Source organism: Bos javanicus, chromosome 29 (genome assembly GCF_032452875.1).
Source record: "Bos javanicus breed banteng chromosome 29, ARS-OSU_banteng_1.0, whole genome shotgun sequence".
Lineage (NCBI taxonomy): Eukaryota > Metazoa > Chordata > Mammalia > Artiodactyla > Bovidae > Bos > Bos javanicus.
In genome coordinates this window covers 15435406-15463036 of record NC_083896.1, presented here as the reverse complement: position 1 = coordinate 15463036, position 27631 = coordinate 15435406, and the positions used below count along the sequence as shown (strand labels likewise).

Sequence of the window (27631 nt, the reverse complement as noted above, 5' to 3'; positions counted from 1 at the left end):
TGAGGCTTCTGGTTCAAGATGGCAGAGTAGAAGGATGTGCACTCATCTCCCTTTGTGGGAGCACCAAAACTGCAACTAGCTGTTGAACAACCATCAGCAGGAGGATGCTGGAACCCACCAAAAAAGATACCCCATGTCCAAAGACAAAGAAGAAGCTGCAGCAAGATGGGAGAAGGCGGGCAATCACGATAATATCAAACCCCATACCCACTGAGTGGGTGACTGGAGAACAATGATGCCAAAGAAGTTCTCTCGCTACTGTGAAGGTCCTGAACCTCACGTCAGGCTTTCCAGCCTGGTGATCAGAGAAAGGGACTGGGAATCCCCAGGGAGTCTGTCCTTAAGGGTCAGTGGGATTTGATTATAGGACTTCCAGAGGACTGAGGGAAACAGATAGTCCAGTCTTGGAGGGCACAATAAGATTTCGTACACACCCAAACCCAGAGGAGAGAAACTGCTGCTGCTCCTGCTGCTGCTAAGTCACTTCAGTCATATCCTACTCTGTACGACCCCAAAGACGGCAGCCCACCAGGCTCCCCCGTCCCTGGGATTCTCCAGGCAAGAACAATGGAGTGGGCTGCCATTGCCTTCTCAACCCTACAGGAGACTGAACCAAAACTCCCTGCTAGTGTTGGAGGGCGTCCTGTGGACGCATGGGTCAGCAGGGGCTCACCATAGGGATGCGGGCACTGGAAGGTCCCCCTTGGTGTCAACCTTCTTAGATTCACCATTAACCCTTACTACAAAGCTGGGTTGCCTCAGGCCAAACTACCAGGAAGGGAGTGCAATCCCAATCATCAGCAGATACTTGGATTAAAGCTTTAGTGAGCAAGGCCCTGCCCACCAGAGAAAGATCCCTCAGGTCAAGAAGCTTACACAAGCCTCTTAGCCTCATCCATCAGAGGGCAGACAGAAGAAGAAAGAACAGTCTCACAGCAGCTAAAACAAACAAACAAAAAAACATATTACAGAAAGTTAATCACTATGAAAAAGCAGAAACTCAGGTCCCATATGAAGGGACAAGATAAAACCCCAGAAAAACAACTAAATGAAGTGGAGATAGGCAACCTTCCAGAAAAAGAATTCAGAATAATGAGAGTGAAGATGATTCAGGATCTTGGGAAAAGAATGGAGGCAAAGATTGAGAAGATGCAAGAAATGTTTACCAAAGACCTAGAAGAACTAAAGAACAAATAAACAGAGATGAATAATACACTAGAAGGAATCAATAGTAGAATAACTGAGGCAGAAGAACAGATAAATGACCTGGAAGACAAAATGGTGGGAATCATTGCCACAGAACAGAATATAGAAAAAAAGAATGAAAAAGGAATTCAGCCAGCCTAATAAATCTCTGGGACAATATTTAATGCACCAACATTTGCATTATAGGGCTCCCAGAAGAAGAGAGAGAAAGAACCTGAGAAAATATTTGAAGAGATAATAGCTGAAAAATTCCCAAACATGGGAAAGGAAACAGTCAACCAAGTTCAGGACGCACAGAGAGTCCTAGGAAGGATAAACCCAAGGAGAAACACACTGAGAAACAGTAATCAAACTGACAGAAATTAAAGACAGATAAAATATTAGAAGGAACAAGGGGAAAATGACAAATAACATACAAGGGAATGTCCATCAGGCTATCAGCTGATTTCTCAACAGAAACTTTATAAGCCAGAAGGGAATGGCATGATATATGTAAATGATGAAAGGGAAAAACCTACAACCAAGAATGCTTTACCCAGCAAGGCTCTCGTTCAGATTTGATGGAGAAATCAAAAGCTTTCCAGACAAGCAAAACTTAAGAAAATCCAGCACCATGAAAGCAGCTTTACAACAAATGCTAAAGGAACTTCTTTAGGCAGGAAACACAAGAGAAGGAAAAGACCTACAGAAAATAAACCCCAAACAATTAAGAAAACGGTAACAGGATCATGTGTGCTGTGTTGTGCTTCATTGCTCAGTCATGTCTGACTCTTTGCAACCCCATGGACTGCAGCCTGCCAGGCACCTCTGTCCATGGGGCTTCTCCAGGCAGGTATACTTGCATGGTTTGTTATGTCCTCCTCCAGGGGATCATCCCAACCCAGGGACTGAACCCAGGTCTCCTGCATTGCAGGAGGATTCTTTAAAAAAGAAGAGCTAATAGGATCAGACATACCAATAATTACCTTAAATATAAAAGGATTAAGTGTACCAAGACTGGCTGGGTGGATGAAAATATGTACATGTATTCCTATGCATTTACTACATCACTCTGCTTGACCCCCCTTCCGATTATTTTTCATTGTTACATTATTTTTTTTTAAATAGACATTTATTTATTTTAATTGGAGGTTAATCATTTTCCCATTACGGCTTGCAATTTTAATTATCTTTTATTTTTTGTCTGGCTATTGATTGTGAAAGCTGATAAATATTTTTCACTATTCTGATTATGTAACTACTACTCAATACCATTGTATCATAATTGGTCAACAGAAAAATATAGAAATTTATATTATCAAAAATAGAATCTAATAGAAAAACCTGCAATCGCTTTTTAAAATCCAGATTCATATCAGAATTATCTTGAAGTTTTTTGAAAAATACATATGTTCAGGTCTTGCTTTTTTTCTCCAGACCTCCAGATATGTTTCTAATGAGCAGTCATGTTTAAAAACAACTGGACTATTTGATGGTCTTTTAGTTTTATCTAGCTTGTTTCAATTTTTTTATTTCATATTCAGTGCTCCCATCTCATTTATTTTATGTTCTCCCATTTCCCCACCTCTTCTTTTAGTTTTCTTCCTTTCTTTCTTTTTCTGATATTCTTTCTCAGGCCTTTATCAAGTATAGTAGAAAAGCTTTTGTATACATATATTTATAAATATGTATAAAATGTATATTTTACACACACACATGAAAACATGAATTTTTGCCTAACTAAAAAAATTATATTTTGATTCTACTACTTGTTTGACTTAGTATGACTAGAATGCTAGATTTCTAATTAAACAATAGATAAGTAGCAAGCAGCAAAGATTTACTGTATAGCATAGGGAGCTATAGTCAATATCCTGTAATAACATATGATGGAAAACAATTTCAAAAATAATGTATGTGTATTTGTATAACTGAATCATCTTTCTGTGCACCTGTAACCCTGTAAATCAACTATGCTTCAATAAAATATATATATTTTAAAAATTGATTTAGAAGAAAAAAATGTACATCAAACAAAGTATTGTGGACATATTGACTAGTATAACCTTGCTCCAGAAGTAATATGTTCCTGGTGTCTGTTTATTGTAACTTTGATCTCACTTCAGCTTGTTAGCCAGTTGTGCATCATGATTTATCTTGTTTGGATTCAAATGGTTAGTAACAGTGTCATTCATCAGAAGCTCTGGGTTCCCCTAAGCAATGGAGGAGGAAATCTCTTTTAATTGCAAAATATATCATATTTAACCTCTACTAAAAGAAAGATGATGGGGAAAAATAATAAAAATAAGTGTTTTCATTTTATTAGTCAAAACCCAAACTTTATGTTGGAAGTTGAATATAGTTAGATTTTCCATTGTCTATTCTCTTCCCTTAAAGTTTCTAAAGAAATAGACAACAAGTCTTTGGACTTTAATTAGCAAAGAATAATGAAACTATCTTAAGTCTTCAAAAGGATAGTATTGTGATAACTTATAGTTGCTGTTTATATTTCTATTAAGGAATAATCTTTAAAACTCAACTGAATTTTCCTTGTAGTATTAAGAATTTCTAAGAACGAGATTCTCATTACTTTGCCAGCAAAGGTTCGTCTGGTTAAGGTTATGGTTTTTCCAGTATAGATGTGAGAGTTGGACTATAAAGAAAGCTGAGCACTGAAGAATTGATGCTTTTGAACTGTGGAGTTGGAGAAGACTCTTGAGAGTCCCTTGGATTGCAAAGAGATCCAACCAGTCCATCCTAAAGGAAATCAGCCCTGAATATTCATAGGAAGGACTGATGTTGAAGCTGAAACTCCAATACTTTGGCCACCTGATGGGAAGAACTGACTCACTGGAAAAGATCCTGATGCTGGGAAAAATTGAAGGTGGGAGGAGAAGGTAATGACAGAGGATGAGATGGTTGGATGGCATCACCGACTCAATGGACATGAGGTTGAGTAAGCTCTAGGAGTTGTTGATGGACAGGGAAGCCTGGCGTGCTGCAGTCCATGGGGTCGCAAAGAGTTGAACATGACTGAGCGATGGAACTGAACTGAACTGAAGAATGAGATTCTACATTCTAGAATCCTATCTTTAATATATTCAGGCAGATATAAACATAAATAACCTTTACCATAATAATAAAGTAATACATTTTAACTATTAATAGTATGGTAGTAACAGTAGTAGAAGTAATAATACTTGAAGTAGTGATCATATATTTTTCTCACTATGGTCATAATCCTATTTGTTGTCAGTTCTACTCTACAGGACCTGTACAGAGCAATTTCATTTGAAAGTTGTTCTAATATATGATCCAGCATATAGGTATTCTTCTATTGGAGGCCAGTACTGTCCTGTCTGAATCATTTTCTTAAAAAGTAGCCCAAGTTAGTCTCAATACTGGAATGAGAACACAACCCTTATTCTCAGCTCAGGATTCCTTCCTGCATATCTGGTCTCTTGATCTTTAAAACTTGGACCTGGCTCAATTATCTTAAGACTTGAATTTCTTCCTTGGTGCTATCCATAATACTTGCTGAGATTGCAATTAAAATAAAGTTATTTTGCAGCATTGCAACCCAAATCTGGTACTTTCTTCATCTTACAAGAGCTTTTCGTGTAAACCTATAAATGTTCATTGCATAGTGGCCAAAGGAAAGAAAAATCATCCTATTATTAAAAATTATTTGCCACACATTTCTATAACTTGAGTGAATAGGTAAACTTTCTAAATGTAATACTAATGCCATGTTAACATGAACATATGTTGAAGGAGCTTTATTTTTCCTGTGAACATAGCAAAATAATGACAATGCTGTCATGCAGTCTGAGTGCAACCAGGATAGTTAATTACCCTCCGCATAGTCATCAATAACAGACTGCTTGGCACTGATTGAAAAATAGGAGGGATTTCCATTTTGCAGAGATGCATTCTATCTTGCATGGATCAGCCCATCCTGAAATAACTCTGTACCAAACTGCCTTCCATGAGCAGCATGTGAAAAGCTCCATATGCAAGATGTATAGTTGATTCACTTATTATGCAGAGTGAAGTAAGTCAGAAAGAGAAAAACAAATATCATATATTAACACATATATATGGAATGTAGAGAGATGGTACAGATGAACCTATTTACAGAGCAGCAGTGGAGATGCAGACATAGAAAACAGACTTGTGGACACAGTAGGAGACAAACAGAAAGAGTAACATTGACACGTGTACATTATCATATGCAAAGTAGTATTGCCAGTGGGAATTTGCTGTATGACGCAGGGAGCTCAAACCCAGTGCTCTGTGACAACCCAGAGGGGTGGGATGGGGTGGGAGGTAGGAAGGAGATTCAAGAGGGAGGGGGCATATATATGCCTGTGGCTGATTCATGTTGATGTATGGCAGAAGCAAATGCAATATTGTAAAGCAATTATTCTCCAATTAACAATAAATGAATTTTAAAAAGATGCATAGTTTATGACAACTCCATGGACAAAAGGAACTTTAATGTCTTATTCACTACCGTAGTCCCGGGAGCTAGAGCAATAATTGGTATGTGACATGTTGATCAATAAGTATATGTTTAGTGAATCAAGGAATGAGTGCCACTTCACAGAACTCTCTTATTACAGCTCTTTTCTCTCAAGGTATTGTACCTTTCAACGTCTACTTAACCTCTCAAATGATTTCTAGATTCAACACTAATCCTTTATTAAAACTTGCTCTGAGTTTTCATTCACAATAAGAAAGAAGATGCAATAACACTTTATTTATCACATGTATTTGAAGATCTAATACTTCTTTAAAAATGTTTTATTATTATTTTTTACTTTTTATTGAAGTGTATTTGATTTACAATGTTTCTGTTATTCAGTTATATTTCTTTTTCCATGTTCTTTTCCATTATAGGTTATCACAGCATATTGAGTATAGTTCCCTGTGTTATACGGTAGGTTCTTGTTGGTTTCTATTTTATATATAGCAGTGTGTATCTGCTTATCCCAAACTCCTGATTTATTCCTCCTTTCCTTTCCTCTTTGGTAATCAGCATGTTGCTTCCTATATCTGTGATTTTATTTCTGTTTCATAAATAAATTTATTTGTATCATTTTTTCAGATTCCACATGTCAGTGATATATTTGTCTTTATCTAACTTACTTCACTTCGGATGATATCTCTAGGTCTAATAATCATTTCTGACTTAAAATACTATGAGAGCAAAAATGAATGAGAACATGTGTTATTTCATCAGGACTGACTTCTCAACATACATTTCCTCTTCTACTTTTGGTACAATCTCTTCTAATAAAGCTAAACTACTTTTAGCTTCTAGCATATGTCATATTCACTCTCATTTCTAGGTCTTTGAGTACCTGTAGACACCTCTTCACTTCTGTCCTCTACCCTAAAAAGGAAGTCTTCCCTGATAGCCCTCAAACATGTTAGGTGTTTCTCCCTGTACGTTTAAGTACTTATTGCACTTTAAGTGCCTGGAGGTTTTGTTTGGTTGTTTTTTTCCCAATGTCTATTCCCATTCTCCCTAGACTTTTAGATATAGAAAGGAATTGATGTGTGTCTGTTTCTAAGTTCCCAGAGAAAATCAATAAAAATATCCACTTTGAGGATCAATGTGTGTTGAATTTAGAGTATTGGAAACAAAAATCAAATTAGTATCTCAGTTTTACAGGTGAGGAGATATAATAATGTCCTCAAAATCTCAAAGCCAGCTGATTACAGAACTAGAATAACCACTCAGGATTCATTACTGCCTCCCCACACCAGGGCTCTTCATTTCACACCATATTACTCTTTTCCCAGCATAGCCCTACTTTCATAAGGACCAAGGACTTAAATCAAAATGTCCAAACTCTAATGGTGGCAAAAGTTTAAACACTAGTTAAAAAATAGAAGCCACACGTCTTTCCCTAGAGTTTATGATTTAAGAAATTTGCCAGTAAATTCTTATTGTGTAACTGATCTTGAATTTATTCTATACATATACTTAAAAGTACATTAAGAACCTGCTCAAGATAACTACACTTGAAAACCTGCTATGTGCCCTTCTCCTATCTACAATTTTATAAATATTTTACAAATATTTACAAATATTTTACAAATGTTGAAACTTTACAAATATTCACTTATGTGATTATCATACAATCCAGCAAAAAATGGTTTGCTATTCTCATTTGAGAAATCTGTATGTGGCTCAAGAAGCAACAATTAGAACTGGACATGGAAAAACAGACTAGTTCCAAATTGGGAAAAGAGTACGTCAAGGATGTATATTGTCACCCTGCTTATTTAACTTACATGCAGAGTCCATCATGGGAAATGCCAGGGTGGATGAAGCACAAGCTGGAATCAAGAATGGTGGGAGAAATATTAATAAACTCAGATATGCAGATGACACCACCCTTATGACAGAAATCGAAGAGGAACTAAAGAGCCTCTTGATAAAAGTGAAAGAGGAGAGTGAAAAAGCTGGCTTAAAACTCAACATTCAGAAAACTAAGATCATGACATCTGGTCCCATCACTTCATGGCAAATAGTTGGGGAAACAATGGAAACAGTGACAGACTTTATTTTCTTGGGCTCCAAAATCACTGCAAATGGTGACTGAAGTAATGAAATTAAAAGACACATGGTCCTTGGAAGAAAAACTTATGACAAACCTAGATAGTGTATTAAAAAAGAGACATTACTTTGCTGACAAACGTCTGTCTAGACAAAGCTATGGTTTTTCCAGTAGTTATATATGGATGTAAGAGTTGGACCATAAAGAAAGCTGAGTGCCAAAGAATTGATGCTTTTGAACTGTGGTGATGGAGAAGACTCTTGAGAGTCTCTTAGACTGCAAGGAGATCAAACCAGTCAATCCTAAAGGAAATCAATCCTGAATATTCATTGAAAGGACTGATGCTGAAGCTGAAACTCCAATACTTTGGCCACCTGATGGGAAGAACTGGCTCATTGGAAAAGATCCTGATGCTGGGAAAGATTGAAGGCAGGAGGAGAAGGGGATGACAGATGGATGGATGGCAATACCAACTAGATGGACATGAGTTTGAACAGACTCCAGGATTTGGTGATGGACAGGGAAGCCTGGTATTGCAGTCCATGAGGGAGGAAAGAGTCAGACACGACTTAGCAACTGAACTGAGATTCCCATTTTACAGATGACAAAACTGAGATTAAATTGAGCAATTTAACCAAGTACATTCATCTAGTTAATGGACACGGGGAGTAGTAATCTAAGTCTGTCTTTAATAAAGTATACACTTCCATATATTTTGCATTGTTTTTGTTTTTCATTTATGCCAAAAAATAGCATCCTTTATATTCAGCTATTGTTAAGAGCTAAGCTTCATTTACTCCTTTGACACTTTAAATCATGAACAAAAGAGAAACTAGGAAAAGTCTTCATTTTTGTTGTTTCCAAATGTCAGTGGATGTGTATATGCTGCTGGTGCAGGGCAGTTTCAAATATTGCATTTATTTTTAAATTTTTAATCAGCATCTGATTTGTATTGTCATTTAAATTTCAATTGACTTCTCTGTGAAAAAGAGTTGCCCCTTGGATTAGGCTGCCAAAGCCCACACAGTTTGGCCAGAAAATGGGATTCTCTATTTAATTTTGCTTTGTGGCCTGTTATATGAAAACAAGTGACCTTTACACTTTGCAAACCTGAAACTTGGCCATCCTTTAATATATTCCCTTCCTTTATTGCCTTGTATATGAGCAGGAAAGACAGAATGTCTTCATACAAATTTAAACTCCCTTCAGCCTGGATGTCAGCAGAACCCCTACATTTTTTGAAGAGTAAATCAATGTTCTCTAAGATTAAAGCTTCGAGGCACAGTAAATCCTCCATAGCATGATAACTAAGACCTCACTCATATCTGTGGACTGAAAATGTTGCCAGACTCCACATCACATCTTTGTTGTTTAAGAGTTAACACTGTACCACTCTAGTGATTTCAAAAGATTGTTATGTCATCATGCAACTTCTTGGGTGTTACTGATTTTCAAGGGCACCAATCTACCATTCAAACAGTGGTCAAATACCCTCAGACACTCTTAAATATCACCTTTAACTTTAACATTTTATCTATTCAGTATCTATAAAATTATGAAATCCCCTACGCCAGGCACTTAATAGGAAACTTGGTTTGAGCTACATGAGAAACACACTCCAAGATGAGAATTCATGTACAGGAAACTTATAAGTGATCAAAACCTAGAGGCAAGCAAAGTACCATAGAGCAGAGAACGGAGTGGAATTATGATGCAGTTGTACTAGAGGCCTCCTTCCACTGCACGGTGGATTCTGGAATTAGAATGCTCCTTCAGAGTTGTCCCACTTTGAGAGAAATTAATGGATTTAAACAACTCACTGGCCAGTCAGTAAGGTGAGCTCTTCCCTGGGAATAGATGTGAGCTGAGCAAAGCCACTTTCTTCAGCTACAGGCAGTTTCCAGAGAAGGAGTCAGTTGAGAGCCATCAGCTGCCACCATCCCCAAAACTTGGGGGGCTGTGTGCCTCTATCATGATGGGAGGAAAAGGGAAGCCCCCACAGCACCCACCAGGACAGGTGTCAAATATTTACACCACAAATGAATAAATGTGCACTGGTACTGTGCCAAAGGTGAAGAAGAGAGAGCAGAGAAGTTCAGTTCATGCCTTCAGAGTCATTTTGGGGGACTGTTCCAATCAGTTGCTCAGTCGTGTCCAACTCTTTGCAACCCCATGAACAGTAGCACACCTACCCATCACTAATTCCTGGAGCTTGCTCAAACTCACGTCCATCAAGTCAGTGATGCCACCCAATCATCTCATTCTCTGTCGTCCCCTTCTCCTCCTGCTATCAATCTTTCCCAGCATCAGAGTCTTTTCTAATGAGTATGAAAAGGGGGACTATTATTTTATGCCGTATGCAAAGAGCAAACTGATTCTGAATTTCAGTCCTAAAACCATCAAACACACATTGTCACCACCAGAAAATTATTTATATTTTTATAAATCCTTCTAAAATATATTGCCCAAATGACTACTGTATATCCATTCAAGATAAAATCCAAGAAACTGAAAGAAAGAAAAATATAATCCTTGTTTAAAAATTGGGCCAAGATATGTGGATCAAATGGTAAGGACCCACCTGCCAGTGTAGGAGATGCAGGAGGCGCCAGGTTTGATTCCTGGGTTGGGGAAATCCCCTGGAGAAGGAAATCAACCAACTCCAGTACCAGCCATCCCCATGGTTGTTTTCCCAACTCTACTTTATCATTTCCAGATGGGACTAGATCACCATCTCCTAAAGGTCCTTCCTGTTTCCTACAAAGGTTCTCACACCCCACCTTTAAGCAATCTTTCTCACTGGAGCCTCATTTAATCTACCACTCAAATCAAAATTTATGATTCCTCTACTTCAACACCATACTATGTTCCTAAAATCCTTTGCATGCCCATCAAATCTTCTGAGACAGCTTTCTGCTTCTCTTTTTTCCCCTAGAAGTTCCGCATATGCACCCACCTTTTATATACCACAGTCTATCCCGAATGTTTTCATTTTTTTAGCATTTATATATTGTTACACACATATATTGTGTGGTTAAGGATATAGAGAATAGTAAATATGATAAGAGAAATGTACAGGCAGACTTCCAGGGCAGGCAAAGCTTTTCTTCTGCCTGGTATGCCCTTTCTTTCTGAATGAGGTAAACATGTATGTATTTTTCAGAAAACCACCTGCCTGAGATAGAGCATACTCTATGTCTTCCTTCTAAAAAATTCCATCTGTTATCCACCCAGCCAAGATGAGTGATTCCACATTCTTTTCTTGAGCCATTGTATTCTGCGTGTGTATGTCTCTATACTACACTATAGATTTAAACATTTTAAAATTTAAAATGCCTTTTATATATCAAAAATATAAATAATTTCAAATCTATGGATATATATGTCTGTATACATATACATATGTGAATGTGTATAGATATATATATACATATATATGTGGAGTGTAATATATATATGTATTAAATGTATATATTTGAAGCATTATGATAAGTAGCTATGAACTCACAACTATATTTAAGTACTAGAACATTACTGCTATTATTGCATCAGTCTATATGTTTCATCCTTGGATTATTTTTTAATTTTATCCCAGAGGTATCACTAGCCTGAAATTGTGTTTATAGTCATCCACATTTTGTTACTATAAATATGTGTGCTTTTATTCTTTAGCAATGTACCATTTACTTTGCATGAATTTGGATATTTAACATGCAATATAATGATATGATATATAATGACTTAATGGTGAAAATAAATAAACTCTACACATAACACCAAGGATAAATTTTAGCAACATAATGTTGAATGAAAAAGCAAACTGTTAACAGACTACATATAGTAGTATGCTGTTATTTTTATTGCAATCTATTTAAACTATTTTATTTGGATATCTTACCTCTAGACTACTAGTTCTTTGAGGACAAATTCATTTGAAATTTATCTTTGTAATCTCCATATTTCCCAAGCACCTAAAGTGATGCTCAATACATCAGATGCAGTCAATGCATTTTTTTAAATTGAGTTGTACTCATCAATTCACATCCATTCTGATTTCTGATCATGGTCTGGATTCTGTGTTATCTGACATCTCCTATTTTGATTTGACTCTGGATTTCAGTCTCCTTCCAAACCTGATATTGCTCCATGTAATATACTTTGACATACCATCTCTATATCTTTCTCTATGTCTAATTTTAGACTGGTCCTGTTTATAATTTTGCAACCACTGATAAGACCAGCAGATAGAAGAAATCCTTGACCAATCTGTCCTTTGAAGTATAATGCCCTTATCTGTTTGCCCTACTTAATAGTGTAAGATGCACAAAACCAGTGTGCATACAGTTCTGAATAATTACAACTACCCAACATCAATAACACTTCATTCCAAGTGTATCAATCCTCTCAAAAACAGAAATAGCAATGTGATTCTCTTTGGAAACTGCTTGGTATTATCACCCATCCGAATTAGCCACAGGTTCCTAGAACAGCCTTATGACATGGAAGGAAATGGAAAATTGTTTTATCTCAACAATTCACCAAGGGTAAGAATTACACTACTTTCATAACTAATCTCTCAGTTTCAACTTGAATGTCTTCAAGGACACAGGGCTGATAGTGTTGAAGGTGGTCCTTTCATTATTAAATGATTCCAACTGGCCAAAATTGTTTCTTCCATCCAAGCAAAATACAACTAACCTGTATTTTTCATTTCTATGTTGTCTTTTCTTTTTTCCTGCTGAAGGTAATGCAGTTTAAGAAAACAGTGAAGACTTTGAAGCTGGACTTTTGCTTGAACCCCTGTTCCATGAGTAACCTTAGCCAACCCTCTTGGAATTTCACAGTCTCAGTTTTCTCATCTATAAATGAAGGTAAACCACCCACCCAAGAACATACCTTAAAATGTACCAGGTCCCCAGTGAATGCCAGTCTCCTTTAATACAAATCACACACTCTTTCAAAAATAATGATGTTAAACTATGGTCACATCTGTGGTCGCTTATGCTGCAGTCGCTTTTGCATACTACCATTTTCTCCTTCTCACTCAATTTACCTAATGACTAATAGTCACTCCAGCCACAACATGTCTGTGCCTCCCCTACAGCCAGGAGCCTCTTCTACCAAGAAATCCAGAAAAGGAAAGTAGGAGGAAACCGCATTGATGCAGGAATGCGCAGGACTGTCCAGGAGAATAGTGTGTGTGTTAGTTGCTCAGTTGTGTCCGACTCTGCGACCCCGTGGACTGTAGCCTGCCAGGCTCCTCCATCCATGGATTCTCCGGGCAAGAATACTGGAGTGGGTAACCATTTCCTTTTCCAGGGGATCAGTTTGATCCAGGGATCGAACCCAGATCTCCCACATTCCAGGCAGATTCTTTACTGTCTGAGCCACAGGGAAGCCACCGTGTTAAAATTCAGAATACGCTACTTACTAGCTGGAGTGTAAGGCAATTCATTTCGTGCTTCAATCTCTCTTTCTTTATCTACATCATGAAGATAAAAATACCTCCATTGTGTGTCTATTCTGAGGGTTAAAAGAGAAAATCTATAAACCACTGCTTAGAAGTCTCCTAGCAACATAGTAGAAGTTCAGGAAATGGTAGTTACTATTGTTATTTTGTCCACTGACACTGCATTCTCATCTTCTTGGAATATAAATAAGTTAACATTTATTTTCTCCTTGGGAGAAAAGTTATGACCAACCTAGACAGCATATTAAAAAGCAGAGGCATTACTTTGCCAACAAAGATCTGTCTAGTCAAAGCTATGGTTCTCCCAGTAGTCATGTATGGATGAGAGCTGGACTATAAAGAAAGCTGAGCACCAAAGATTTGATGCTTTTGAACTGTGGTGTTGGAGAAGACTCTTGAGAATCCCTTGGACTGCAAGGAGATCCAACCAGTCCATCCTAAAGAATATGAGTCCTGAATATTCATTGGAAGGACTGATGCTGAAGCTGAAACTCCAATACTTTGGCTACCTGATGTGACTCATTTGAAAAGACCCTGAAGTTGGAAAGATTGAAGGCGTGAGGAGAAGGGGATGACAGAGGATGAGATGGCTGGATGGCATCACTGACTCAATCGACACGAGTTTGAGTAAACTCCGAGAGCTGGAGATGGACAGGGAGGCCTGGTGTGCTGCAGTCCATAGGGTCACAAAGAGTTGGACATGACTGAGCAAGTGAACTGAACTGAACTGAACATTTACTCTCACTATTTAAGTTAATTATTCCAGTTCTCCTTGGCTTAGAGCAGGGGTTCTTAACCTCCAGGCTGCAGACTGGTACAGGTTCCTGTCCTGCGAGGGAAGGGGGACACAGCAGAAGGTGAGTGGCAGGTGTGAGAGTGAAACTTCATCTGTGACTTCCCACTGCCGGCATTGTCACCTGACCCACGCCCCTCTCCAGCCCAGTCCCTGTGAAAACCGCCTTAGGAAATGGGTCCCCGGTGCCAAAGATGTTGGGGACCACTGGTAGACGACCACTCCCACCACCATAATCATACCTTAAGTTATCCTAGAAATCAGGGGCTTTATACATTCCAGAGGGTCCTGTCTTATTTCCAAACACATTGTGGAAGGATACCTGGAGAATCAGAATCATTCATCAAGGGGCTACCATTTTTTGCTACGAGTGGTATTTTTTTCTGCCGCCTCATGGTATAAAACTCATGAATAACAGATGCCCTCGCTGTTTGAGTAGGTCTTTTCCTGGCACAGAGAAGATGTGGAAGTAACTGCTCAGGATGCTGTCAGAGAGAAAGAATGCCACTCCCCTGAAGCATATGCTCCGCTGGGGTTATCTTCTGTTGCCATGTGCCTGGTCACAAGATCGACTCCCACAAAAATCACGTGACCTCCTTCTGACAGTCAGTCTCCTCAAAACAGAGACAAATGAATTATATGATCTCTGGGGTCTTTTTCTTTCATATTTATCACTTGTTGATTTTACTTATGAAACACTACAGAATATTCAAGTTTATATGCCACAGAAGCCTGTAGGTCACATAGCTATGAGCAATTCCAGAACTCAGCTTCTCCACAGTCATGATTATGCCAACAATTAACATTCATTGTTACAAACTGGATATTTCGACCATTGTGAAGTTGATAATAACAAAAATACTTTTGTTTTTTTTCCTGGTTGTTGGGAATTTTGCCTCCCTGACAGATTAGAAACTTTTAGAAACATCAATCTTGTCCTATTCAATTTCATTTACTCAGAAGCCAGGATAATTCTTGATCTTCTGTTTCTTCAACCATAAAATGGGAATAATACTACTAAAAATAATAGTAATAACATAAGTCCTTCTCACAGGACAGCTGTAATTAGCAAATGAGATAAAATATATAACAGTATTACATATATAACAGAAATGTGTTATTACTTCATCTAGGTATGCTACTTATACGTTTGTCAAAGAGATATCCCTTTTACCATTTTAGATTATAATCTCCTTCAGGCCAAAGATTAGGCTTTTATCTCCTTAGTCTCTGGTTTCTGAAATACTACAAAGCTAATTGCTACTTAGTAAATTATATAAATTAATAATGACTAGATATGGATGTCAAAATCATATTAATCTCATTTCAGTTTAACTTTTGGTATTGGTTTTTTAGCCACGGATTAGAAACAGCTAAGTAATTTAAAATATCATTGAAATAACTTATAAATGCAGCTATAAATTTAGAATATGGGCAAAATTAAGATTCCTTCTATGTATATGTATGTATTTATACATACTGATTATCAAGTAATAGCACTGCTCTTCATAGGAGTCATTACATTTCACAAACAACTAAATGAAAATCTGAGAGGTTAAGGACCTCACCTAGGTTAACATAACAAATCAGTGAGCTAGTTTGGGTATATTAATAGTTATCCAGCATCTAAAGTCCAGTTTTGAATGTGGCAATTACAAATTAATCAGATTGTAATTTTCTTTAATACCAGAGATGAATTCTTTTTCATACTTAATCTCCCAGTTGTTTTTTATTCAATCTATGCTGCTGATGCTTCTAAGTTGCTTCAGTCGTGTCTGTGTGACCTCATATACGGCAGCCCACCAGGCTCCGCTGGCCCTGGGATTCTCCAGGCAAGAACACTGGAAGTCGCTCAGTCGTGTCCGACTCTTAGGGACCCCATGGACCGCAGCCTACCAGGTTCCTCCATCCATGGGATTTTCCAGGCAAGAGTACTGGATTGGGTTGCCATTGTCTTCTCCATATTCAATCTATGTTTTAAAAAATTATTTATTTTTAATTGGAAGGTAATTGTGTTACAGCATTGTGTTGGTTTCTACCATACATCAACATGAATCAGCCAATGGTATATGTATATCCCTTCCTTCCCACCTCCCAGCCCATCCCACCACTCCAGCTTGTCACAGAGCACTGGCTTTGAATTCCCTACGACACAGAGCAAATTTCCACTGACAATCAATTTTGCATATGGTAATGTATATGTTTCAGTGTTACTCTCTTAATTCGTCCCACCCTCTATACATTTTATTGCCAGAATTTTCAAGTTTTCTCTTGTGAACTTAGGAACCGTGTTTTATTTGCATTTTTATTTCCATTGCCTAGATAAGCCCCTCCCTGGTAGCCATGGGACATGTGATACTCTAAATGCCCCTTTCTTTTTCAAAAGTTAAGGAAAACAATGTAAGCTCCTTACGTCTCTTTACACACTCCTGGCCCTGTTCCTGGTCCTTTGTCTCTAATGGTCCTCAGTTGTAATCCTCCACACAGAGACTGACTCCTATGCCATCATCCTTACTATACAGTTCTGCCAAGTTCTCCACTTATTCTTTCAGATTTCATCAGATGATTGGAAAACCCTTTTGTCTAACCCCCAAAACACTATTTTTACCATTAATCAGTCTTCTCCTAGAATCCCATTTTCTCTCTCTCTCTCTGCCTGGCTACACCCTAAAGCCTAGATAAGTCAACTCTTCCACAAGTTCTCCTCAGATTTGGAATGAGGAGTCATCTCTCTTCTACATCTACATTCTCACAAAAATAGACCTGATACTTGTCACAAAAATAGACCTCATACTAGTGACTCTTACTTCTTTTTATATCTGCATTTGTCTGTATCCAGAGCTTCCCCAATGGCTCAGTGGGTAAAGAACCCAGCTGTCAATGCAAGACACAGGTTCAATCCCTGGCTTGGGTAGATCTGGAAGAGGAAATGGCAGCCCACTCCAGTATTATTGCTTTAAAAATCCCATGGACAGAGAGGAGCCTGACGAGCTATAGTCCATGAGGTCACAAAAAGAGTCAGACATGACTGAGCAATGAAGAAAAGCACAGCCCATGTCCTTGTTTATACCCCATGACATCTTGGGCCAGATAATTTTATAATTCTCTGTTGCGGGACTGACTTCCCTGTGCATTAGCAGATGTTTAACAACATTCTTGGCTTCTATTCATCAGATACCAGTAGAACATCTCCAGTTGCAATAACTAAAAACATCTCCAGAAATTGCCAGAAGTCCCCTGGAGAAACAAACCTCCCTCTCACCCCCATTGGGAACTTCCAATTTAAGTCTTCCTTCACATCCATATTCATATCTACTTTTAAGTTGAGGAGGAACATCGGCTGATTTGTCTTCATCTATGTTAGGCACTAGGCCAACAGCATACGTTCTCTGTTTTAATTTTTTTAATGATCCTAAGTGGTACAATTAGCACCAATTTAGATGTTCAAAAAGTACAGCTCAGAGAGATAACTCACAACAAAATATACTGCAGCATGTGCATGGTACCCAGCGACTCAGGAAGAGCAGGCTTCCTGTTCTTTTCACCTTACCTTTCTACCTCCCACAGGACCTATTGGGTCATTGTTATATAATGATAATAAAAATAATAATAAATTGGTAAAGTAAAACGAACATTCTTAGATTTATCATTTGAGTTGTACATGCTCCCTAGGTTTCACATTTTCTGAATTTGCATTACCTATGAATTGCCCATCTATTCCTTAACCCCGCTATAATTATTTTAAGTATGTAAATGGGATATAATAGTATTACTTAAGTGTATGACTTAATAACACAACTGCGTTAATCTTTCTGTCTGTCTTCAAGTTTTGACATCATGGGATAATGAAAAACACATGAGCTTTCAGAATCAATAAGATGTTAAATTTAAATTCTGATTCCATGCCTAACTAGTTAATGTGGCATTTACTTCAAAAAAGAAACATTTCTGTGGTTGGTACAAAGAATAGAGAGATGAAAACCCCAATCCTGACTATCTAGAGACTTATACTCTAGTAAAGGGGGACAAAACCTGAAAAGAAATTAATTCAAATGCAGAGATATAACATTAAAATCATGTGCAGAATACAGCTCTGGCACAGAGGAGGGAAGGGTTAGCCTTCTCAGGTTAGCGTGGAGAAACTTCCAGGAGAGTCAGTGTTCATGGTAAGTGATAAGGGATTGACAAAGGCAAAAGACAAGCATCTTAAACCTTCAGGATCTCAGTTTCACAATTTGTAAAACAAGGATAATTACATCTGCCTCATAAGGTTGCTATGAGTACTAAGTGAGGTAGGACTATGTTTATCAGAGACTTGGACAGGTGGTAGACATGTGATAAATGTCTTTTTTCCCACTTTCTTTAAAGGGTAAAGGCTGTGTCATTAATATTTTTTTTTTTAATGGGCTACCTATTTTAAGGACAGAGGGGAATAAGAAGATAAATAACTTTCATAGATTACAAAATTGGCTCACTCCCTTCTTTAGATACTTAGAGAAAATCTTCAGATTCTTTTTACATTAAAAATTCCCCAGGGAAGATGAGCTGGTTTTGCATTCCATTTAAAAATATTGTAATATTGTATGATATTTTTATCAGAAAAAAAAGGTATCTTTCTCACAAGCCTTCCCATGACCTTCTCTCTTTCCTGTTAAAAACAAAAAAGGCAAAACTATGCAACCTCACTCTACTGGGTTTGCTCTCTGTTCTGCCCAGTAACAGCAAATATAAGAACAAAATAGAAAATCCTGAAAAGTAAAATCAAATCCCAAGTGCTTTACACATCTCTCTGAGCCTCAGTGGAGGATTCTAAAGATTGACTCTTCTGTTATTCAAACTGCTTCACCCACTGCCCTCTGAGAGCTCCAGACTCAGGCCATATTTGGCATCTTTATCCCCAAATGTCCCTTGTCATCAAGATAAGTCTTTATTTCTCTTTGTAAAGTGACAGCAGAGATCTGGGAGGATGAAGAATCTTTCCCTACTGAGCTTCAAATAACTCACTTCTAAAGCACTTCCATAATCCTCACTGTGGCCATGAGGTTGTGAAGTCTCATTATTTCTGACCTTGGTCTTTCTCAGCTCCCATGACCCATGAGGAAAAAGGGTAGCAGCTGGCATTCTTTCATTCATCCCATGTTTACTGGGTACTTGCAGGTGCCAGGTATGATGCTGAGCTAAAGATACTTATCAAGAATTTATTCACTCAATAAATAGCAAGCCGAATATAATCTACTCATTTTAGTAGTCACACTCTCTTTTGTTTTGGAAAGTGGTCAGTAAAGTGACCACAGATTTATGAAACTTTATATTATATTGGACATCTTTACCATCCCAACTTTTAAAGTCTCTGGTCCCAGTTGTATGGAAACCAGACCAAATTTATAGTGTAGCTCCAGTCTTGATCTGTAAGAATATCTTTTGCTAAATTTCAGTACGGGATAATTTCTATGATTAGTGAGGATCTGTCTTCAGTTTATTGTATTTAGCTTAGGTTATAAAAGCAGAAAATAGTCACTTGATGTGTGAATGCACTTGTATTTCATGATTAACAGAGACTGTTTACAATTGACGTTGAAAATTACTCTCTTCATATATCCAGGGAAGTTTATTTTGCAAGTATGTTCAGTGACTCCTGTTGCATTTGATCTGAATACACACAAACCCAAAGCTGCACACTTTCATATGCACATTTTACTCATGTCAGAGCCCTGAATCAGTAGTAAGTACGGTACAGTAACTGAGGGAAATTCACTAGATTAGGTTGGCTACAGAGGGCTCAACTATTCAGTTTGGTAGATTGAGAAGAGTTGAGGAAAGAACTTGATTTTTACTTGAGATATTAACATCTAATGCATCAGATGTAAGGTGTCAGATGATAGAAGTTGAGGGTATCTGAGATTTGGCCAAGCCAGGGGATTGGGAGATCCTGAGATTATAACTGGAAAGCAGCAAGTAGGGCCCAGCCTCCAGGGAAGGGGTTGACAGGACCAAGCAGAGGCTTCCAGTCCCCTCACAGGCCAGAGTCTTTAGTTCCAGAGTCCTTTCCCGGTGGGGACTGGAGACAGAACCTGAGATCTGACAGCAGCCCGTATAAACACTGTCACCTGGGTAGTGGACTGGGGGTCCTGAAAGTGCCCAACTTTGCTCTTAACCACTCACTGGAGCATGTGGTGTGTAACCCACAGACTATATCTAGATGCCTTGTTACAGTAAGAGAGAATCCCTTCTTCTATCAGGTCAGATTCACGGGAGCCCAGGGGTGAGTCGGGCAGGCATGGCAGAGTGCATGCAACTATCGGGCAGGATGGAATTGGCATATGTCATCGATGGTGTATAGATGAAATAAAGGAGGCTCAGGAAAGTTGTGAAAATTCTGAGTTTATGAAACAAACGGTTCAGATACTATTCTGAGTTTACAAACTTACCTGTTATGCAATTTTGCCTCATTGTTGCATATGTATGTGCATGTATTATGTATTTATATCTACTCTGGCACACAGTATGCACTCCTTAAATGATGGTGTAGTGAATGAATACATGATTTAAACTTGAAAGATAGCCATTCATTCAATAAATATCTGCTGAGTGCCAGCTACGTGCCTGCCTTACTTTAGCCTTTGGTCTAGAGCAGAAAACAAAGCAGAAAAGGTATCTACTTTTATGAAACTTACATTCATGTGAGGAGAGAAAGTCATAATCAAGATTCAAACAGTTAAACAGGATAATTCCCAATAATATGAATGCCCTGGACATAATAAAATTGGATACTGTGGTAAGAATTTTTCCTCCATGTCAATAAACGCAATTATGACTAAATTCAGATTAATAAAATGTGAAGGGGGTCTATTTCTTGCTTCTAGCTCTACTGATAGGTCTATCATTTATTTTCCTTTTCCTAATCATATTTTCTGGTTTGTCTGCTATATCACCTTTTCTTTCTATTGTCCCTAAAAAAATCTCATGTTGTTTGTCTAAAATAGATCAATGATGTTTCCTTTATATATCTGAAAATGATATAATAGATGAAATTTACAGATGTGGAAGAATAGCAGTATGATATCCGGGGTCCAGGCAGAACTTTCCATTTCAGAGCATCAGGCTATTCAATACCAAGATAGAGCTTTTCGTAGGTGGTCCCCAATATAAAGTCATTTTCCTTCACCAAGAGACAAGGAAGCATGGTGTATTCTTTTTCCAGACATATCCATAGCTCTTGGCCTTGCATTATACACAGACTAGGCTCCAAAATATATCAAGACATTAAATTCACAGATTTCTTTATAAATCCCTTTTGCACAATGCCTATGCCCAATATGACCAGGGACCACTGGAAGGTTATTATATGTAAAGTTGAAGAGTCTACTGAGAGCAGAAATTTGATTGATAAAAACGAGAGCCTTTTTTCTTTTGCAATACTCTAATTTCTCTTCTTCTATTGAATGTAAGAGCAAACTCAACCTTTAATTCTTGTGTGGACACGCACATTGACAAATCATGAGTCTCACCATATCTCAAGTTTTCTTGTTTGTACATAAAATGATGTCTAATTACTTTGTAATTCAAAAATAATTACATGTTCATATATACTCACATATATAACACTAAGCTTGGCACACAGTATACATTCAATAAATATTTTCTTCCTCTATAAGGAGCTTTGGGTTTAATTTCACACAAGTCACAAACTGAAACCATAAAGATGAAAATAAAGAATATAAAATTTGAAAATGTGTAATTTACTGAAAGCACAACAACCATTAATTGTCAGTGATGGTTCTCATTAAACTCACAGCATATGTTGCTATTATAAGGATGTTTGTCATGAGCTCCTGAGAGGTCTATTAACAATAAAGGCCTATTATTCCAGATGTTTCACATCCATGTAATACACCCACAATAATTAATTTGATACGGACTAAATTCATAAATCTAGAAAACTAGAAAGACATGTTACTCACCACAGAAGGCATCTTATATTCTATTTATAATCAGATTGCAATGTTTAAAAATGCCATTAATTACAGGGAAATCCGCTATCATTTTTCTTTATCACTAGAATGGACTTTGAATTTTAAACTGATCCATTACCATTATAAAGGCAGCATCTGAACAAACAAAGAGAGGAAGAAAGTGGCCACCACATCTGCTGCTGTGGCCGAGGCCACTCCTCCGGCTGGCATTACTGGTACCGTCTGCTGCTGCCCACCCCCGCTGCGACCCCCACAGCTGGCACTGGCTGAGCCCCTACTCTGTGCCAGGAACTCTGCTGGGCTTTTGCATATGTGTTGACTTAGCTATATAAAATCTCTTTTAGTTAAAATGTTTCCTAATTCTACAAAGTCTCCCCTTCCTAGAAGATAAAAGCTCAAGGAAGTGAAGGAATTGACCCAAGGTCAAAGCTCCTCAAGAGCTAAGATTTAAACTCAGATTGCTAACCCCCAAAACCAGATCTCTTCCCAACTGACCAAGTTGCCTCTCTGCAGCAATAATAAAAGCTTTCATTTTTGTATGCCTGACCCAACCTGTCAGAGAGTTCTGAGCTAAAGAAAGATAGAAAGCAGACTCTTTAACATAGGGGCTGAAAGTCAAATACCGCAAGTGCCACTCAATGTCGCAATTCCCTTCACAGAAGACTTGACAAATCGCTAAATGGTCACCCAGCATTCATTAAACATTGCACCTCTTGAAAGCAGAGATCTGTCTTCTAGCACCTGTCATGTACTCGGGTCTGTAGAGTCAATGTTTATTGAATGACCGTTTATCACATGGCTGGGGAGCATGCGAGTTTGAGCTTACAGAAGAATAGTAATAGAGTTCACATTCATGGCATTGAAGACTGACCATGAGTAAAGGCAGCAGCCAGAAGAAATCATATGTTGCTTTCCAGCCTGAGACCAGTACTGCTAGAACAGCATTTGTATTACATAAATAACAGCTATGCTAATTATTAATATTTAATGAGAACTAGCTATGTATTCATCACCATATTAAGAAATTGAATTCCTGTAACAACTCTATGAGAGAAATACTCTTATTAGTATCCCTAGTATGGAGAATTTAAATAAGAAATTTCATATAACTAGCACACTTTCACTTTTCACTTTCCTGCATTGGAGAAGGAAATGGCAACCCACTCCAGTGTTCTTGCCTGGAGAATCCCATGGATGGCAGAGCCCAGTGGGCTGCCATCTATGGGGTTGCATAGAGTCAGACATGACTGAAGTGATGTAATATATGGAAGCCAGAATTCTACAGTTTAGCCTGGCCCCAGAGCCTGCTCGCCACTGCTGTACTATCAGACATTTGTGAATTCAAGACAAAGCAATGGGATATCATGGCACTGGGAGTTGTCGTATCTACTTATATGCTAAGTCGCTTCAGTCATGTCGGACTTTGCGAGCCCATGAACAGTAGTCCAGCAGGCCCCTCTGTCCATGGCATTCTCCAGGCAAGAATACTGGAGTGGGTTGCAATTTCTTCCTACAGTGTGTCTACTCAATGTTCTTTTTCCATGGGAAAATTACCTAGCAAGCTAAACTGCTTGTCCCTGACTGTAAGAATGAGGGAAAGATTGAAGGAAAAAGACACTATCCAACAACCTTCCGAGGCTGGATACCACGGTGCTAAGACACCTGACACCTTTCAGAACAACTCTCAACTTTCATCCTCACTTGAACTGTGCTTGATGGCCACGTGATGCTCGTAATTTGGCTTTCAAGTCAAAGAGAGCTGAGCTCAAGTTCAGTTCTGATGCCATTTATTTATTTAGTGTGTATGTCCATTCATGTTTTACATTTTTTTTCTTATTGAACTATAGTTGATGCACACTATTATATGTTACTGGTGTACAAAATAGTGATTCACAATTTTTAAAAGTTATACTTCATTTATAGTTATTATAAACTATTGGCTATATTCCCTGTGGTATACAGTATATCCTTGAAGCTTATTTTTAATTTATTTCCTGGTAGTTTATTTTACACAGGATAATTTTTTACCTATTAATCCCCTGCCCTTATGGTGTCCTCTCCCCACTGGTAACCACTAATTTGTTCTCTATAAATGTGAGTCTGTTTCTTTTACATTATATTTACTAGTTCACTGTATTTCTTTAGATTCCACATATAAGTGATATCATACAATATTTGTCTTTCTTTCTTTGACTTATTTCACTTTAGCATATTACCCTGCAAGTCTACTGATGTTGCTTAAAATTCAAAATTTCAATATTTTTTATGGCTGAGTAACATTCCATAGCTTTTTTATTCATTCATCTGTTGATGGAGATTTAGGTTGTTTCCATATCTTGGCTATTGTAAATAGTGCTGCTATGAACATTGGGGTGCATGTATCTTTTCAAATGAGTGTTTTTATTCCTTCTGGACACATACCCAGGAGTGGAATTGCAATGTGACCTGGGTCAGCCCAAGACCTTCAAATCCTCCATGTGTAAAAGGTATGTAATTATAATGACTATCCACATCAGAGGACACTGGAAAATATTAAACAAGATAATACACACAAATTATTAGTATAATTCTCACAATATGTTTAAATGTATATATAAATATTACTTGTCATTACTAGTCTTCCTTTTACAGGTGAGAAATGAGAGGGTTTGAAACATCAGTCAGGTGCTCAGTGAAGTTTGTGGAATGAAGGGACACGTGAATGAATGAATAAATAATTGGAGAGAAATACACAGATGTTAATGAAGAAAGTTCTCCTCAGTCTTATTTCCAAGGGGTGACAGCAAAGAAAAGAAATTTATTTTATTAGCTTCAGAGACATGGTCACTTTACAAATGTTACAAAGTCCCTCAGCTCCTGTGTCCAGTGCCAGCCCTAATCATTTGTATGCCCTGGATGGATCTGCCCTCTGCTGAACTACCATCCACGGCTAGAGTGTCATAGTGGCAGGTGTCTATTCCTCCCAATATCCTGTGATATAAAACAAAGTGAAATGAAGACAAATAATCAAGGGGTCCATCTTCTGTCTCTGCTTTCATAGTGACAGTATTTTTCTGGAAGTTGTCCACAGCCATTATGATATGTTGCTCATATGTCTTTACAAGTTGTCAAAGCTTTTCATGTATATTCTCTGACAATGTGATTGTCACAATCACCTGGTGAGTTAAGTTGCTAGGGTGTCAGACTCTCTCTTCCTCGATATGGAAACTGAGGCTTGAAGCTCTTATGTGAACTGAGTCAAATTACATACCATGGCTTCCCAGGCTCTCCTGCATTCACAATGAAATCTTAATTCCTTTCCATGACCACCAGTATGAACTTGCTCCTCGATAACCTCTCTGCAGGCCACTCTCTCCCTTGTGCATCATGCTCCCATGATATAGCTTTCCTTTGAAAGAAACTGGGTTCTCAGATCGTATCTGCCTCAGGGTCCACGTATGGTCCGAGGACAAAGAGGCAGCAGAGTTCTGCTCTGGAATTCTATCAAGGCATCTTCAGATCCCAAATGTGGGTCACTGAGGAACAGACAAGCAGACCATTTAGGAGTAACTATGAAGAAAGTAGGGAAAACCACTAGACCATTCAGGTATGACCTAAATCAAATCCCTTATGATTATACAGTGGAAGTGAGAAATATATTTAAAGGATTAGATCTGATAGATAGAGTGCCTGATGAACTATGGACTGAGGTTCATGACATTGTACAGGAGACAGGGATCAAGACCATCCCCATGGAAAAGAAATGCAAAAAAAAAAAAAAAAAAGGCTGTCTGGGGAGGCCTTACAAACAGCTGTGAAAAGAAGAGAAGTGAAAAGCAAAGGAGAAAAGGAAAGATATAAACATCTGAATGCAGAATTCTGAAGAATAAAAAGAAGAGATAAGAAAGCCTTCCTCAGCAATCCAGGCAAAGAAATAGAGGAAAACAACAAAATGGGAAAGACTAGAGATCTCTTCAAGAAAATTAGAGATACCAAGGGAACATTTCATGCAAAAATTGGCTCGATAAAGAACAGAAATGGTATGGACCTAACAGAAACAGAAGATATTAAGAAGAGGTGGCAAGAATACACAGAAGACTGTACAAAAAAGATCTTCATGACCAAGATAATCATGACGGTATGATCACTCATCTAGAGCCAGACATCCTGGAATGTGAAGTCAAGTGGGCCTTAGAAAGCATCACTACAAACAAAGCTAGTGGAGGTGATAGAATTCCAGTTGAGCTATTTCAAATCCTGAAAGATGATGCTGTGAAAGTGCTGCCCTTAACATGCCAGCAAAATGGGAAAAGTCAGCAGTGGCCACAGGACTGGAAAGGTCAGTTTTCACTCCAATCCCAAAGAAAGGCAATGCCAAAGAATGCTCAAACTACCGCACAATTGCACTCATCTCACATGCTAGTAAAGTAATGCTCAACATTCTCCAAGCCATGCTTCAGCAATATGTGAACCGTGAACTTCCAGATGTTCAAGCTGGTTATAGAAAAGGCAGAGGAACCAGAGATCAAATTGCCAACATCCACTGGATCATGGAAAAAGCGAGAGAGTTCCAGAAAAACATCTATTTCTGCTTTATTGACTATGCCAAAGCCTTTCACTATGTAGATCACAATAAACTGTGGAAAATTCTGAAAGAGATGGGAATACCAGACCACCTGACCTGCCTCTTGAGAAACCTGTATGCAGAACAACAGACTGGTTCCAAAAAGGAAAAGGAGTACGTCAAGGCTGTATATTGTCACGCTGCTTATTTAACTTACATGCAGAGTACATCATGAGAAACGCTGGGCTGGAAGAAGCACAAGCTGGAATCAAGATTGCTGGGAGAAATATCAATCACCTCAGATATGCAGATGATACTACCCTATGGCAGAAAGTGAAGAGGAACTAAAAAGTCTCTTGATAAAAGTGAAAGAGGAGAGTGAAAATTTTGGCTTAAAGTTCAACATTCAGAAAACGAAGATCATGGCATCTGGTCCCATCACTTCATGGGAAATAGATGGGGAAACAATGGAAACTGTCTTTTTGGGCTCCACAATCACTGCAGATGGTGACTGCAGCCATGAAATTAAAAGACACTTCCTCCTTGGAAGGAAAGTTATGACCAACCTAGATAGCATATTGAAAAGCAGAGACATTACTTTGCCAACAAAGTTCAGTCTAGTCAAGGCTATGGTTTTTCCAGTGGTCATGTATGGATGTGAGAGTTGGACTGTGAAGAAAGCTGAGCGCTGAAGAATTGATGCTTTTGAACTGTGGTGTTGGAGAAGACTCTTGAGAGTCCCTTGGACTGCAAGGAGATCCAATCAGTCCATTCTGAAGAAGATCAGCCCTGGGATTTCTTTGGAAGGAAGGATGCTAAAGGTGAAACTCCAGTACTGTGGCCACCTCATGCGAAGAGTTGACTCAATGGAGAAGACCCTGATGCTGGGAGGGATTGGGGGCCAGAGGAGAAGGGGTCGACAGAGGATGAGATGGCTGGATGGCATAACCGACTCAATGGACGTGAGTTTGAGTGAACTCCGGGAGATGGTGATAGACAGGGAGGCCTGGCGTGCTGCGATTCATGGGGTTGCAGAGTAGCACACAACTGAGTGACTGAACTGAACTGAACTGATGGGGCAACAAAATTTGGTGG

General features: G+C 38.3%; 2 long non-coding RNA genes across 2 annotated transcripts in view; one reads left to right on the top strand and one right to left on the bottom strand.

Moving 5' to 3' along the window:
- LOC133241074 (uncharacterized) overlaps window positions 1-27631 on the bottom strand; it is a 1297712-nt gene that overhangs the window by 538243 nt on the left and 731838 nt on the right. The gene's annotated exons all lie outside the window — the stretch shown is intronic.
- On the top strand, window positions 9464-12664 carry LOC133241762 (uncharacterized). The gene is made up of 2 exons (XR_009734682.1): window positions 9464-9592; window positions 12502-12664. It is a non-coding gene; the product is annotated as an uncharacterized LOC133241762 (long non-coding RNA).